The sequence below is a fragment of the Cornus florida genome, unplaced genomic scaffold (genome assembly GCF_030987335.1).
Source record: "Cornus florida cultivar Cherokee Brave unplaced genomic scaffold, ASM3098733v1 CherokeeBrave_3.0.0_Hap2_Chr05, whole genome shotgun sequence".
NCBI lineage: Eukaryota > Viridiplantae > Streptophyta > Magnoliopsida > Cornales > Cornaceae > Cornus > Cornus florida.
This window is the reverse complement of record NW_026775575.1, coordinates 58934169-58950148: the sequence shown is the minus strand read 5'-3', so window position 1 is coordinate 58950148 and position 15980 is coordinate 58934169.

Sequence of the window (15980 nt, the reverse complement as noted above, 5' to 3'; positions counted from 1 at the left end):
AATTGAAGGGATTAATCAAACTTTAATGTTCTCTATTGATCAAATTAAATTGTTGTCATTTACTAGTTCATATAAATAAAGAAAGAACCCGAATTCAAATTTATAATTGAATAATCAAAATCCATCCATTTATTGCAAATTGAAGGGATTAATCAAACTTTAATGTTCTCTATTGATCAAATTAAATTGTTGTCATTTACTAGTTCATATAATATTATTTTAAGTTTTTTTATTATTATTATTATTTTTAAGTTTTACAATTAGATTATTTTAGCGTGTGTAATGTGAGTGATATAAGCTATACACTGTTTTATACTCAGCATATAATAAAAATAATGTTATCACGTAATCCTCTCATGATAAGATGCATGAATTAACTCCATTTAATCATTATATTTGAGAATTATTTATGTATGATAGTCCTTGTTTATGTATGCATCGGTCAAACTTTTACTTGATTTCACCAAATTAAACAGTCTATCATTTGAGTGGGTTTCATATACTAAAATTAAAATGTATACAAAATAGTGAATGGCCCAAAGAATCATCAGCTTTGTTTCACTTTTAGTACAGTTAGACTCTAGCATAACATATGTAATAGTTATTTTCAATCCCATTTTTAGGTATTCTTGTGCCAAACCTAACCTAATTGACCCTTCATTTAGCACATTTCCTACTTTGACAGAACTATCTGGTTATCTTCATTCCAATTCCAATTCCAATCCAACTCATCAAACATTAGCAATCATTAGGTCCAATTAACTCATCAAATGCTTGCACATGAAGAGACAATATAAGGTAACACCATCCATTTTTTCTTCTCATTTTCAGTGTGGACAATATAAATTTCGATGGAGGTTTACATTAGTATTCATTTTGCATCGATGATTATGTGAGTATCCCGAATGTATTGTATTTTGAATTTTTCAGTCGTTGAATGTGATGATGGGACTCACCTGATAATATTTCAATAGCTGGGAAGAACCTGAGGATACTGCCCTCTCTACATGACATGCTCTCAAATTTCTATTTTTATCTTGAGGGATTTGCATTCTCATATGATACACAAATACACAAAGAAAAATGAAATTATTTCATTTCTCATCAACATTCCAAACCCTCTCACTGTTACCATATGTTATATACACTAGAGTGAGGCCATTGAAACATAAATTTACTCAGAAGATCGAATGTGGCCATTCAATATAAGCTACAGAAATAAGTATATCAAAATTGGGAAGTATACAAATCACTAGGGTAAACACACAAGAAAAGTTGCTAGCTTCCTGGTATGGAATGAGCTTTGAAGCATCAACAGTTACCAATCCAAATTGATAAAGTCAGCATCAACTTTGAAGCTTTGCCGGAGTTGGGGAGGATGGCGGTTTAAGACCTGGATACATGGAGATGTAAGCATGAATTTACAGAAACGGAAGCATGTTTTGAGAGGTAAACTCATTGGCGTGGGGCAAAATGGATGCAGAGTAGACTAATTTACGTGGCTCAAAATTTAACATGACTTCTCATTATTTGACATGCATGCTCATAACAAGTACCTCTAAAAGTAGAATTGTTCCTTACTCTTTCCGTTTCATATCTTCCATAATATGTTCTAGAAGGCTGGAATCTCACCCTCCCTCTCACCATGTAAGGGGGAGCCCAACGTCATTAACAATGGCGTCTAAAAGTATAAATGTTTTTGTGTACCTAATTAATTAGCTCACCTCCGAAAGGTGACGAGGGAACTCAAAAACTATCTCTGCTTTATGGACTCTAACATGACTTCCCATAAGATGTGTCAAATATATAGCTCGGAGAATCTAGGCTCAAGACACTGTTATAGGAGTATATATTGATTGCGCGGTGTCATTAGTATACTCAATTAAATATACATATGATCTCGTTATCCGTAATTTTATAAGTAGGTGGGCCAACTTTTATTAAAATAAGAGTAAATCACATTGACCTCTTCTGATATTTGGCCTAATTGCAAATAAACCTAAGGTTTGTCATTTTTTTGCAAAGACCCCCTGTGTCAGAATATAATGTGAATTTACTTACCTACTCTCTTTAATAGTATATTATTTATTGGACAGTACTTAGGTCTTTATTAGTGAAGATTTACGATATACTCACTGCTAATGTGGATCAATAATAAATTGACATGTAATCTTTAATTACCAAATATAGATAGTGATAGATATTCACTTACAACCACACAACAAGTGTTATAATTAGTCAACATATATAATGAGAATATATATACAAATATAAGTATTCCATGGCCACCGCACCTCCTCCCACAAATGGCCACAGCCACAACCACAACCACTCCCACAATGACATTTTCTAGGGTATGGTTTTTGGATTTTAGATTTTGGATTATTATCCTTGATTGATTTTGGGAAGATTTAGCATATATGTATCAAATATTAAAATAGAGTTTTCTACTTTGTTGTAGCATATTTTTGTCACTTTAAATCGATTTTTTGACAAAAAGTACTAATTTTTGTACAAAGGAAAGGTCTTTGTAAATTTGGGCAAACCTCAGGGTACACATTACAAACAAATTACAAAACTTAAGTTTATTTACGATTAGATCAAACCGGAAGGGCATTGTAGTTTACCCTTAAAATAACGCATTGTGATTGAATGAATTTACTAATGATTCCCACGGCGAATAATATATGCCCATGTTACACACCAAACATGTACATAGTATGTTTTAAGAGTGACAGAGTTTTTGCGTGTCTAGACAAATGTTAGAAGAAAATTACCTTGAGGGAGAACTATCCTGTGTAATGCAGTGAATCAACATCCTACTCTTCATACGCCATACCAATTTGATTTATTTATTTATTATTATTATTAGAGAGAGAGAGTCCTGATGAGCTGAGATTCAATTCAAATCAAGGGTTGAACTGATAATATGTAAAATTAAGAAATTTGGACTCGTGCCGTGTTTTTACTATATAGAGTAAAAGGAAATTGGTATGCCGTTTAAACACAACAACCGCTATAGCATATATCAAACAATGATATAGGTAATCGGCTCTCCCTTGTGAAAGTCCTGGGTTCGAGTCCTGGTAGCGAAATCCTCTTTTTTTATTTCCTTCCAAATTTATTAGTTACCAACCATTTTATGTCAAAGATTACAATTTAAGTATAAATGGATAGATATATTATATATATTTACAAAATGCATGTACTATGCAATAATTAGCCTAATTGATTTAAACTTTACTTTAATTCAATTGGCTTATCTAATACATTGTGGTCTTATCTTGTATATTTACAATGTACAAAACCATAACCGGCAACTTTGACTTTTGGGATTAATTGTAGACCCCAAAATCACCAAGAACAAACAAAGGACCAAAGAAAAAACAAAGAAAAATTCTTAATATTATCGTCCTTCTTGAAAAAACCTACAGGCCTCACCTTGGTGCTCTTCACTATCTGCTTTTTGGCGTTCGTTAGTTTAAGTCGTCATGCCAGTCAGGCCGCAAACCTTCACAGGTTGATCAAGTCCAGAAGATCACCAAAACCCCCTGTTTCAGATTCATGGGCAGAATTACATGCCACAAAAGAGTACTCTGATGTGTACATTGGTCCCCAAGATGGGTTGATGCAAGCTGACAAGATCGACGCTTTGCCAGGGCAACCAGATGGGGCTTAGATTTCGATCAGTATGCAGGGTATGTCACAGTTGATCCAAAGGCTGGCAGAGCACTCAACTGTGACATGGAGATGTAAGCATGAATGTACAGAAACGGAAGCATGTTTGGAGAGGTAAACTCGTTGGCATGGGGCAAAATGGATGCAGAGTAAACTAATTGATGTGGCTCAAAACGTAACATGACTTCTCATTATTTGACATGCATGCTCCTAACAATTACCTCTAAAAGTAGAATTGTTCTTTACTAGCTGAGATAGAAAACTCTCGTTGTGTTCCTTACTCTAGTAATTAGGGGTAGCAAATGGACAAGTTGAATTGAGTTAAAAATGGGCGGATCAAATATGGGCCAAGACTCAAATGGGTTGAATATTGACGGGTCGAAATGTATAGGGTCAACCAGTTATGACCCGTGGACTTATTAATTATTATTTTTTAACTTTTTTTTAATTATTATTATTTTTTTTTTTTAATTTTTAAATTTTTTTTTCAGAAGGTTTTAAATTTTATTTAATAACAAATAAAAAAAAATCTCAAATGCAGTAATATTTATTAGACTCATTTTAGAGAGAAAGAAGTAAAGAAAAGAGAAGAAATTTCTAGGGAGAGAAACGCAGAGAAATGGGATTAATGAGACACAAATTTAGAGAGAGAGAATCGTGTGTGAGAATTTTAGAAAGAGAGAGAGAAATGAGTTGAATATAATATAGAATAGATGTATGTTCTATATTTATTATGTAATGGGTGAAATATGGGTTGAATATGATCTTGACCCTCAAATTAAGTGATTAAAAATTACCCAATTTATTTTTAACTCATTTTAAATATGGTTCACCCAAAATCATTAAAAAACGAACAAATATGAGCGAATTGATGAGCTGTAACCCATTTTGCCACCTCTACCTGTAACTCACTATTTCCTTTTCATATCTTCTATAATATGTTTTAGAAGGCCAGAATCCCCCTCTCATCTCTCACCATGTAAGGGGAGCCCCAACGTCATTAATAATGGCGTCTAAAAGTAGATATGTTATTGGGTACCTAGATAATTAGCTCACCTTCAAAAGGTGACGAAGGAACTCTGAGGATGCAGCAAGTGGCATGGGCCGGATATAGTTCGCTGGAACGGGATCGGGATGAACAATTGAAGTAGAGCCCATGCCAAAGCACCCCGGAATGGGCCGAACCTGGAGGATCCACCGAGGAAGATCAAGCCCATTGGAAGATCAGGCCCAGAAGGAAGAAAACTTTTGAATATAGGCCCAATATAATCAGTTAACAATAATAATTGTAATGGTCTATAAATAGACCATTACAGGTGGATAAGAAGGAGGGAATTTTTTGGAAGAATTCTAGAGAGAGAGAGAGAAAGAAGAAACGAATTCTTGCATCTTCAATTGGCGCCATCTGTGGGAAACGAGGAAGAAGATCAATTCGAGCCCGATCAGTACCATATTAGTTTAATCGAGTTTGTGAGTACACAGTGTGATTTCTGGAAGTTGAATCCAGATCAGTGAGATTGTAGTTTGTTCAGAGAGAATTCTTGCTTATTGTGGATTCTGAGGCATTTGCTTCGGAATGACGCAATTGTGATTTGCTCAATTGCAGTCAGATCCGGTGAGTTCAAAGCTAGAAAAGTTCAGATCTAGCAAACAGTGATCACGATTTGGTTAAGTTAAGCCCAGATCTAACGGAGTTTGCATCGGTGATGCTTAGATCTGTTTCGGAGTTCGTAATTCATGCCTTTGCTTCGATCCGGAATCATGATAAGGGGTGACAACTCCAATACGGTTGAGAACGTCCAGCAAGTGAAACTTGATGAGTTGTTGAACATGATCGAAGCTCTCCGGAGAGAAAATGCGGATCTAAGGACTGAAATGCAGTATCTAGAAGCTCCAGTAATTCCACGACCACTCCCGGTAGGAGAAGAAGGTGCACGTACCGATGCAGCACATCACGGTGAGGAGATTGGAAACAATCTAGTAGATCCTCACCGCGAGGAAATCCGGTGAGACGGTTTGCCCCCAAATCTTCGTCGTATTGATGATCGTGAAGGATCAACTCACATGGATCCACAGCGTGAGCAGATCAGGCGAAACGAAGCAATGACTTTTGATCCACATCAGGAAACGCTCAGCCGAGGTGAAGCAATAGAGTTGAATCGTCACAAAGCTATGCCTCCATGGCGCAAAGACTTTGTTGAAGACAGGTCATTCGATCCGACCTATCGGCCTTCCACGACGACGTTCGACTATCACAACTCAGAGAGGAGATCAGTAGACCAGAGAGCAACTGCGGGGTTCCAGAGGGAAAATGAAGCACTCCGTTCAGCAGCTCGAACGATTGATTCACCGTTCACCGATGAGATTCTGAATGCTCCGAGTCCGAGGAAATTTTCCATGCCCGTTTTCATTCTGTTCGACGAAACGACCGATCTGATCGATCACGTGTATCACATCCAGTTGAAAATGGCTCTAAACACTGAGAATGACTCTTTGATGTGCAAGTGCTTTCCTATGAGTCTGGCCGGACCAGCTCTGAATTGGTTCAAGAACCTGCCGAGGGGTTCAGTGGATAGTTTCCGAAGCTTATGTGATCGGTTCATAAGCCAATACTATGGAAACAAGCATACAGCAAAAGATATTTCGAGCCTATTCATAATGAAGCAACATGCTGATGAGCGTCTCTAGGATTTCCTAACCAGGTTTAACCTTACCAAGAGCATGGTTATTGAATGTCACCCTTCAACGGCAGTTCAAGCATTCATACTGGCCATGAACCGTGGCACCCCATTCCACACAAGCTTGGTGGTGAACACGCCGAAGACTATGGATGAACTTAACGAAAGAGCCGATGGATTTGTGCGCTTGGAAGAAGAAGAGGCGACAAACGCTCGGAAGACATCCGTCATATCCACGGAAGAAAAGACCAAAGCAAAGATCAGGCAAAAACAGGTTCAGCCGCAACGCTCCTCGTGGAAATCTGAGAAAAGGCCCAGAGAGGAAGAGCTGGTTACTCCATTGAAAGTTACCCTAGCAAGGCTGTACCATGAAAATAAAGATAAGTTCCGACCTCCTTTACCAATCAGATAACCTCTTGAACAGAGGGATCAGTCTAAGCACTGTGCATTTCATTCTGATTTTGGCCACCAGACTAACGAATGCAGGAACCTAAGGAAACAGGTAGAGATGCTGATAGCCAGAGGGGAGTTCGCAAGTTATATTCAAAGACCAGCGGTGGAACAGAACCGACCAATGGAGCACGTGAAGAAGAATCAGAAGTCGAATTCTCACAACACGCAACCAGTTCGAGTAATCAATGCAATTCACGATCGGCCAGAACCTGCCGAGGAGTCAGATGAACTGCTTCGAACATACCTTCGCCAGGCACGGATAAAGAGAATGATAGGCAGTGTAAACACTCTGCACCAACAGAGCGCATCAACGCAGATAAAGTTTGACGTAACAGACTTGTTGCGTGTTCAGATCCCTCATGAGGACCCGCTGGTCATAAGTTTGACAGTGGCCAAATGCTTAGTGCGCAGAGTTCTAATTGACCCTGGAAGTAGTGCGAACATCATGCCAAGAGATACATTCGATCAGCTCGAGATCAAACAGGATCGGCTGAAATCCACCGGGAATCCACTACTAGGGTTTGATGGAAAGCGAGTGAAGCCCGTCGGTGCGGTGGAGGTAGCGGTACATGCTTCCGAGAGGGTTTTGATGAAAACCTTTGTGGTTATTGAAATTCATCCCTCTTACAATCTTCTGATGGGCAGAGGGTGGATCCACAGAGTTCAAGGTGTTCCTTCCACTCTGTATCAGGTAATGAGATGCCTGGGGCCAGACGGAACCAAAGTGATTGACATTCATGGAGACCAGGTTGCAGCTAAAGAATGTTATTCTGTAACACTGAAACATGCCGGAAAGGGGAAAGCTCCCATTTGTTCAGCAAGTCTGAGATAGCAATTACAGGAGCCTCCCTCCAAGCAGAGTGGGGAGGAGGAGCCAGTGGGCTTGACTGAAGAACCCCTGTTTGATGTGCAGATCGATCAGTTCCGACCGGAACGGACAACCAGAGTGGGGGAACAACTCGTTGAGGAGGAAAAACAAGAATTAGTTGATTTTTTGTCTCAAAACTCAGATGTGTTTGCATGGAGTCACCTAGACATGCCAGGGATCCTTCTGTATCTTGTCACTCCTTGAACGTTAACCCCAATGCAAAACCTGTAAAGCAGAAGCAGCGACGGTTTGCCCCCGAGCGCAACCGAATTATTGCCGAGGAGGTTGACAAGCTGCTTGATTCGAGGTTTGTAAGAGAAGTGTACTACCCTGACTGGTTATCGAATGTGGTCGTTGTGCAGAAGAAAAATGGGAAATGGCGCGTATGCATTGATTTTACCAATTTAAACAAAGCCTGTCCGAAGGATAGCTTCCCGCTGCCAAAGATTGATCAGATGGTGGATGCAACTACTAGATATGAACGCTTGACCTTTTTAAATGCTTATTCAGGTTATAATCAGATCCCTATGGACCCCACTGATGAAGAAAAAACTTCTTTCGTTACCGAACGTGGGACGTATTGCTACAAAGTTATGCCATTCGGACTGAAGAACGCCGGAGCAACTTACCAAAAACTTATTAGCAAAATTTTTAAGGAACAAATAGGGAAGACAATAGAAGCTTACATTGATGACATGGTGGTAAAAAGTAAGAAGAAAGCTGATCATATGAAGCATCTGCGAGACGTGTTCGATGTGTTGAGGCGATATGGAATGAAGCTCAATCCGACCAAGTGCTCATTCGGTGTAAGTTCAGGCCAATTCCTAGGGTACGTGGTTAATCTCAGAGGCATCGAGGCAAGCCCTGCCCAAGCAGATGCTCTGACTAAGAATGCCGAGCCAACGACAGTCAAAGAAGTGCAAACACTTACGGGACGGATTGCTGCACTGAGCCGGTTCATTTCCAAATTGTCAGATCGATGCAAACCATTTTTTGACACAATACGAAGCCACGGCAGGCAAGTTTGGGGGGATGAACAGCGCCTAGCGTTAACTGCTCTGAAAAAGTATATGCAAAACCTTCCGGTACTGTTAGCTCCAAAATCGGGCGAAAAGTTATTTTTATATCTCGGAGTATCCAGCATCGCGACAAGTGGCGTTCTGATCCGTTACGTAGAAGGGAAGTAATATCCAGTGTTCTATGTTAGCAAGACAATGACTGAGGCCGAAAGACGTTATTCAAAGGCAGAACGGGTGATACTCTCGCTAGTGCATGCGAAAAGAAAGCTCAGGCATTATTTTGAATCCCATCCTATCATCGTTCTAACCACTTTCCCTATCAGAATAATCCTGCACAAACCAGATCTCTCAGGAAGAATGACGAAGTGGGCCATAGAGTTAAGCTCATTTGATATCACATACGAACCTAGAACAGCAGTCAAAGGGCAAGCGGTGGCAGATTTTTTACTAGAATATGATTCAGAGGACGTGGAGGAGGATCTTCGTGGTTGCTTATGGAAACTCTTCGTTGATGGATCCTCAAATCAGATGGGTGCAAGCATTGGGATCAAACTGCAGACGCCAGAAGGTACAGCCTTAAGCCAAGCGCTTCGGCTTGAATTCGGAGCCACGAACAATGAGGCAGAGTATGAAGCGCTACTGGCAGGAATTAAGCTTGCCAAGGAGCTTAAGGTCAGGAATTTGAATGTTTTTAGTGACTCACAGTTAATTGTTCGACAGGTGAGGGGTGAGTATGAAACCAAGGATGAAACGATGGAAGCATATCGTTCTGCTGTTATGCAGGAGGCCAAGAACTTTGAAAAAATTGAATTCATTCAAATTCCAAGAGAGTATAATGAAGATGCCGACCGGCTAGCATGTAGTGCCTCGGGTTCCGGAGAAACATTGGCAAGGGTGATTCCAGTGGGAATATTAAACCAGCAATCCATTTTCGAAGAACCTTCAGGCTCGGATCCTTGGCAAGTGAATGTTATTCCATATGAGCCAAGTTGGATTGATCCGATCATAACTTACATCCGAGATGGTACTTTGCCTGAGCAAAGAGATGAGGCTAGGAAAATCAAAGCGAATGTTGCGAAGTACGCCGTAGTGCATAACCAATTGTACAGAAGATCTTTTTCCGGACCGTACTTAAAGTGTGTTACCCCCACAGAGGCTCGGCAAATACTACGAGCTATTCATGAAGGTGTATGTGGAAACCACTCAGGGGGGAGATCTTTAGCGCACAAAGCAATGGCGCAATGGTACTTCTGGCCGAACATGTCACGAGACTCGGAAGAATTGTCCAGAAGGTGCGATAAGTGCCAAAGGTTCGGACCACTGATTCACCAACCACCTGAAGACTTGCACATAATGGCCACACCATGGCCTTTCGCACAGTGGGGGATGGATGTAGTTGGTCCTCTACCAACTGCCAGAGCTCAGAACAAGTATGTGCTACTGGCTACAGATTACTTTACTAAGTGGGTGGAAGCAGAGCCATATCCGAGCGTTACTCAAACTCATATGAGACGATTCATTTGGAGTAATATTATTTGCCGGTTTGGTGTTCCGAGGTCAATCGTCATGGATAATGGGACCAACCTTGACAGTAAGCAAGTAAGAGAGCTATTGGAGGAATATGGAATTAATCAAAAGCTGGCGGCAGTAAGTCACCCACAGGCCAATGGACAGGCGAAAATTACAAATAAAACAATCTTTACTTGTATCAAGAAGAAGCTAGAAGAAAAGAAAGGAAGGTGGTTAGATGAACTGCCGAACGTCCTATGGGCCAACAGAACGACCCCAAGACGACCGACCGGAGAAAGCCCATTCACCATGGCGTATGGTACCGAGGCAGTTATACCAGTCGAGCACTTAGTTCCGACTGTTCGAAGCTTGGCATGGAACCGTGAGCATAATGACAGTATGTTAATGCTTAACCTCGATTTGCTGGAAGAAAAAAGAGATGCAGCAGCGGTAAAGCTCGCATCCTACCAGCAGACGCTTGCGAACAGCCATAACAAGAAAGTAAAGTATAGAGACTTTAGACCAGGTGATCTGGTTCTAAAAAAGAAGGTGGGGATAGTCAAAAAGATGATGCCACCATGGGAAGGCCCATACAGAATTGCAGAAGCCATAGGAAAGGGGGCATATACCTTAGAAACTATAGCCAGAAGGCTGGTTAACAAGCCTTGGAATGCTACTTCTCTGAAGAGGTATTATCAATAAAAAGTTGAGATTCAATGCTGAATTTTGTTCATTTTCAATTGAACACAGTCGAATGTACAAGTTTCTGGGATTTATAAAGATTATACTCCTCTTTAAAAGGTTGAGCAAAGTAAGTGGCAGCTGGCACTATGAGCCGAACGCCAAACACTTGCTAAGAAAAGAAAAAAAAAAAAAAAAAAAAAGGGCCAAGTGGCAAGTGGCATTCTAGTCGAGCTCCAGGCGCCTGAGCAAAGTAAGTGGCAGCTGGCACTATGAGCTGAACGCCAAACACTTGCTAAGAAAAAAAAAAAGGGCCAAGTGGAAAGTGGCATTCTAGCCGAGCGCCAGGTGCCTGAGCAAAGTAAGTGGCAGCTGGCACTATGAGCCGAACGTCAAACACTTGCTAAGAAAGAAAAAAAAGAGAGGCCAAGTGGCAAGTGGCATTCTAGCCGAGCGCCAGGCGCCTGAGCAAAGTAAGTGGCAGCTGGCACTATGAGCCGAACGCCAAACACTTGCTAAGAAAAAAAAAAGAGGGTCAAGTGGCAAGTGGCATTCTAGCCGAGCACCAGGCGCCTGAGCAAAGTAAGTGGCAGCTGACACTATGAGCCGAAGGCCAAACACTTGCTAAGAAAAAAAAAAAAAAAAAAAAAAAAAAAAAAAAAAAAAAAGAGGGCCAAGTGGCAAGTGACATTCTAGCCGAGCGCTAGACGCCTGAGCAAAGTAAGTGGCAGCTGGCACTATGAGCCGAACGCCAAACACTTGCTAAAAAAAAAAAAAAAGAGTTTACATAAAGAGCTTAATCAGAAGTCGGCCATCTCATTAATAAAGTTCAAAGAGTTATAAAAAAGATGAGGTGTAAAGATGGCGAATATACAAAAGTCAGTACATTAAAAAAAAAAAAAAAAAAAGTTCTAACTAAGAGGCGTTTGCCTCGTCAGCCTATTGATGATGCTGGGCTGTCTCCTCATTATTGTTGGTATCACCATCCTCACGAGGTGGAGAGTCGAGGTGAATGACAGAATCATTCTGTTGAGTCCTACCCTCAATAGCGTTGGAAGAATCATTCTGCTGAGGGTTATCTTCAGCAGTAATAACAGATGGAGTCAAGGTGGACAGAGGAAGAATGTCCAAAGTTAGAGCAGCAGAAGGAGTAGGAGTGATCCGAGAAGAGGCAATCTCTTGGCATTCATCAAATATGCCCTCAGCAGCGGTGGAGTCTGGATCGGCATAAACACCAGGAGGGTCAATATGCAGTTCCTTGTCAACATTATCAGGGGTAGAACCGGTCTGACCCTCATCCGAAACACGATCAGCATAACCCTCTCGGAACCCCTGAGCATATCTGAGGGCTCCAACTCTAGAAAACCGAGCATGCAGAGCTAGCATACCACCGTTTACCCTACTGATGGTATCGAGTAAAGCATTGCGCTCGTCTAAGGCCCTTTTCTCAAAGGCCATCCGAGCGGATTGCTCATCACTCAGAAGGTGTAGCAGTTCTTCCTTTTCAGCCTTAAGGGATTCCCGCTTGGTATGCCAGACACTCTTTTCGAGCTGCAATGCATTCCTCTCATCCTGAAGAGAGTCAGTCTCCTTCCTCAGCGAATCCCTCTCCTTTTCAATCTTACCAAGCTGAACCATCAACCTGGTCTTCTGAGCAGCCAAATCATCGTTCTCCTTGTTCGCTGCATTAAGGCTGTCAGAAAGCGCACGGACCTTGGCATTCACATGCTCAACTTGTTTCTGCATAGCCATCATCCCGTATAGGGTCTGTAGAGATATACAGGACAACTGGTTAAGCCGAGCAGATGGTTAAAAGAAAATAAGTGTAAAGACTGTGTAAAGACTTATTGACTAAGGAGCAGAAGTTACCTCCATGGCGGATAAGGGAAATCGGCTGAACACTTCCCTCTGAGACAGACCTTTGGCTACCTCAATGTCCTTGGGAGTCCACATGCTCCTGTAGTAAGCCATTGCGGTCTGACCATCTTTGAACATGGTCTCGGTCGGTTTAACAGACGATCCGTTTGTTCAAATAAAGCGAGGGTTCCATGGCGCCGTTCCTGAAGTGGAGGCATACCCAGAAGGGGTAGGGGGCCTAGTCTGAGGAGGTCTCGCTAGGGATATCACATTCGGCCCAGAGGGCCTAACCCTCTGAGATAAAGGAACATCATCGATGCTGAGGGCACTATCAGGTTGGTGCCTTTTTCCTCTTGCCTTTTCCCGTGCGGAAGCAGTAGTAGAACCAGGAGGATTGCTGACAGAAGGGGTAACGTTCGGACTGGTGGTCGCTGTGTTAGCGATCGGGTCAGCAGCCGTCACGGATGGATCGGTGGAAGGAGTGGTATCAGAAAGGGTAGCAGAGGAAGATACTGAAGTTGGTGAAGAATTTGATGCAGGGGTGATAGCAGGCCTGGGGGCAGTTTTCTTCCTGCCGAAGGAAAGGATCTGGAGTTAGCTTATTGTCTTGCCGAGGACTGAGATATCGAGGAGATTGTCTGAGGTGAGGAAGTCCGAGCAGGAGGGAACGTTGGTCAGAACGTACTGCTTCAGGTAGTTATCCCTATCCCTGCACACACCGTAGCTCAAATCATCACAAGGAATGCCTAAGGAATGGCACAAGAAAGTACAAAAACGAGGAATGCAAATCTCGCAAGGACAGTCACTCTTATGGTTTTTATATTTCTTGTAAAAAGAGACAGAGCACTCTCCAAAAGTGCTCGGGATAGGGAAATCCTTCGCAGCTGGAGAGAACCAGGCTCCCCTAACCCTAATTATATTTTTCCTCCAACCCTTCTCGGATTTGATTTTATCCGCGCAGATGGACCTCTTCTCAATGGGGAAAAAGTGGTAAAACGGTTCATCAATTCTGATCTTGCTAACTTTGTAACAGATGAAAAGATCTACGAGGTCCAGATCCAGACCTCTGTCACGAATCAGGAGTAGCATAACAGACAAGATCCTAAGGAAATTTGGGTTTACTTGCAAAAGGGAAAGATTTAGCTTGTTGAAAACATAGCAAAAGAAGGGATGCAAAGGAAACCTAAGGAGATTAAGATGGAGGAGTGAAAACAGGACCTCGCCGGGAAGGAGGCCAGCACCGGTTCTAATATTCACCTCTCGGGGGCAATTTCTAATTTCTACATCGTCAGGGAGGTGATAAGTGCTTAAATGTTGCACATTTCAGCACCTAAGTTAAGGTATTTTAGTCTTTGCATCTATCTTAATTTTATGTTTTAGTCCTAATTTATGTTTATGTGTATTTCAGGGCAATAAAGTTAAAATGAGCTAAGAACGGTCCAATTAAGCCTTTTTGGAGTTAAGCAAAGATTTTCAGACAATGGCATAAAGCGGTCAATTTCGGGCCTTTGATGATGTTCCCAAAGATGGAGAAGCAAACCAAATAGCCCGGGGCAAAAATGGAGCTGAATAAGGCTTAAAGGAATTTGTCAACTCTGGGGGGATCGATCCCCAGGGTGGGGGATCGATCCCCCAGGACTTAGCAACATTACAGTTTTTATTTAATTTTTGGGCTCATTTTGGGAACTGTTGGGCTTTAATGAGATTGTTACTTAAGGCCCAGTAAGTCATTAGATTAGGGTTAGTTTTAGTTTTTATTTAAGTAAAGATTATTAGAGAAAAAAAAAAAAGAAAAGTTTTATTTTATTATTTTTTTTTTATTTCTGTATCGTAATATCGTATTTTCTCTCTGGAAAAACACGCGAAAAAAGAGAAAAAGCAAGAACAGGCTAGGGTTTGGAAGAAAAGTTCAGAGAAGATGAAGCAGATGATGGGGATTGTCCTGTCTTCGACTCCATCAACCATAAGTGGCTGATTCTTCTACTTAGGGTTGGATAAACCCTAAGCATGTAACCTATTCTCTCTCTCTTTTCATACTTTTTTGGGGATTAATTTATGTAATTAGTGTATAGTCTTGAATATTATGAATTAAATTCTTCCAATTGATTATCTGTATTAATCTCATATTGTCTTATGTGTGGTTGATTGATAAACAAATTTTACACATGAATTCTTTGTTAATTGATTCTTGTGATGGCTATGCATGGTATTGCTTAGTTGTAATTGTGTTTTAAATTGATGAAAAATGCTTCCATTTGATGGATGGTACTACATGTTTAGGTTAATTTGTTGTCTAATTAGTTTTAAATTCATGTTTAATTAGTTTAATTTAAGTTTAATTAATTTAATTGCCATTCAATTATTAGGTAAGTAGACCATCCATACTTATGTTTGAATTCCATACTTTTTGTCACAATTGCATTATCTTCTAGATTAATGTGTGTTAAATTTGTAACTTGGATTGATAAATCATGCTTTGAATGGGTGAATTGCACTACACTTAGTTTAATTGTCATTAGGTAGTTGATTCATACTTGAAATTGATGGTTTACACTTTTCATTGCACTTGTTAGCCACATATAGATTACATAGTATTATTTCCCCAATTAGTTGAAAGTGAGTGAGTTAGGGAATGTGCTTAGTGGTGAATCCTACACCCTAAGTCTCTTTCTAATCTCTTAAACTCTATTTCTTTATTGCAATCATTTAGTTTAAAATTAGTTTTAATCACAAACAAAACCCTTTTGGCAATCACATAAGCATTAAAGTAGAATTCAATTCTGGAAAACCTATAATTGTTTAGATCTCTTGGGACGATCCCTGCTCACTTCATACTCCATAGTATAAGTGTTTAGTGGTTTTATAAATTTTAAAATATGGTGCCCACTTGACATTATTTCTAAACCTAAAGTGTTGTGCATTATTTTGTGCACACGCTCGGTCGCACCATAGTTTTGGCGCCGTTGCCGGGGATCTAACGGTTTTGAAGAATTGAATTAAACATTAGTTCTTTGTTGATTGTCTACTTTTAAGTCATTTTAATTTTTAATTTTTTTTTATTTGATTTGTCAATTAGGTACTTGAAGCAAAGTGGAGCAAACGCTGGACTTAGAAGCAATTAAAAAAAAATTTGAAGTTGCTTAAGGACCATCTGTAAGTTCTCTTTAATTTTAGTACTTTAATTGTATACCAATTTGCATGCTTTGGACAGCCCAAGTGGAGGCTTAAATTGAATTG